Here is a 1,814-nt window from a genome sequence, read left to right on the forward strand (position 1 = left end):
GATAAATTGTGTCTCCTGGATAAAGTGAATTTAATTGTGGTTGGATGAGAAGTATAAATATATACCATTCTGACACACTATTAGCTTGTACACAACCCATCACAGCTGCACGCTGTTAGAAAAAATATTTTTTGGAGAAGTCACCTCCCAATAAATGTCATTTTAGAAAATCTAACTGCTCACTTTTACTCAGTACTTTTACTTTTAACACTTAAGTAGATTTTGTGTCAGAAATTTACTTTTGATACTTACGTACAAAAAACATCAGATACTTTAAGATTTTTACTCAAGTAATATTTTTAGAGAAGACTTTAACTTTTACCAAAGAATTTTTACGATAAGATGCTTGTACTTTTACTCAAGTATCACTTTTGATGTACTTTATACAACACTGTCTAAACTTTATTCAGTTGTAGATGCATGTCTGTCAGCTATTTCCTGAAAGTTTTATAAAAATCCATCCAGTATTTCTCTAAATTATTTCTAAGTCGATTCTTGAACTAAAACCAAGCAGTATTTGTTGAAATAAACATGAAGTGTGTGTATTAGTTGTGATTTATGCTGTTCTGGGACACATCAATAATATTTTCAAGTACCCCCAGTGTCTTCTGTATTTTTTTCTCTTTTACTGAATAAGTGTTTTTGTTTCTGCCGTTAATCACGTTCGCTGCGCTGCAGGCCGGTGGCAGTTGTGACAAGCGGGCACTGGAAGACACGACACAATGAGAACAAGGTAACACGCGAAGATTGTGTCACGGGAGTTGTCGTGTGCTTTAATTAAACGGGACGTCCTGCTGAACCCGGCTCAATTACTCAAGCGCCAGAACGKCTGCGAGGCAAAAAATGAGCGCACGTCGTTCCAGTTGTCCAGAAGATTTATTAAAACACACTGAACAAATACACGGAATACATATAAAAGGATGACAATTCACTTTTTCATTYAGTTGCTGTACAGCACAATTATCGGCACCATAACACCGCTCGGAGCTCGTTGTCTGTAAATGCTAGATCCGCTGCCACCTCCCCGAAGTGAACCGTCAAAACGTTTCACATGCTGTGCATTCACTGCAACAAAGGTGCCTTTTTTTCAGGGTCTTTTGGTAGCTTTTGAAGCCATATTAATAAGCAAATACATACATTGTTAACATATTTATATTAGACTGAAGCCTTTTTAAACAGACGTTACATTCATACGGGCTTCAGTTTGATTGCATTTTCATCGGAGTCCCGTGTTTCTGCACAGAGCAGGTTTATGGCAACACAATTCAGATGACATTCACTTTCTTCTTCTTTTTTTTTCATCTTAATACAAAAAAAAAGAAAAGTTTATGACACGAGCTTATCTCTGAAAAAAAAATTGTTCAAGTATTTACATGATTCTGAGGTCCTTTCTGTCAAGCAACCCGACACAGGTCAAGTATTTCATGGCGTAAACAAAAATCACAGGYGACAACATTCAGCAGTGAGAAACAATAAAAACTTGCACGAAAAAACGGGTAAGGTTCATCTCGTTGTGGTGTCCGAAAGTTGAGGAATCAGCAGAGTGAGGAAGCTAAAGTGGCATGATTTGTATGGTTAGAAGAAAAAAACACCACAGGAAAATGATGTGTTGAAACAAACACTACCCTCTCTTATTTAAAGGGATCCAAGATTAGTTGTAACATTAGACTTTATTTAATAAACATGTATTTTAACTGTAAAATAAAGACTAAAAATACTGTAGGATGTTTAGTTTTTATGATTTTTAAACTAAAAGTTTAATAGAAGAAGAACCTCAGCTTAGCCTGTTAGCTTTAGCATTAGCCCTGATGCTA

This window comes from Austrofundulus limnaeus, unplaced genomic scaffold, assembly GCF_001266775.1.
Source record: "Austrofundulus limnaeus strain Quisiro unplaced genomic scaffold, Austrofundulus_limnaeus-1.0 Scaffold137, whole genome shotgun sequence".
NCBI lineage: Eukaryota > Metazoa > Chordata > Actinopteri > Cyprinodontiformes > Rivulidae > Austrofundulus > Austrofundulus limnaeus.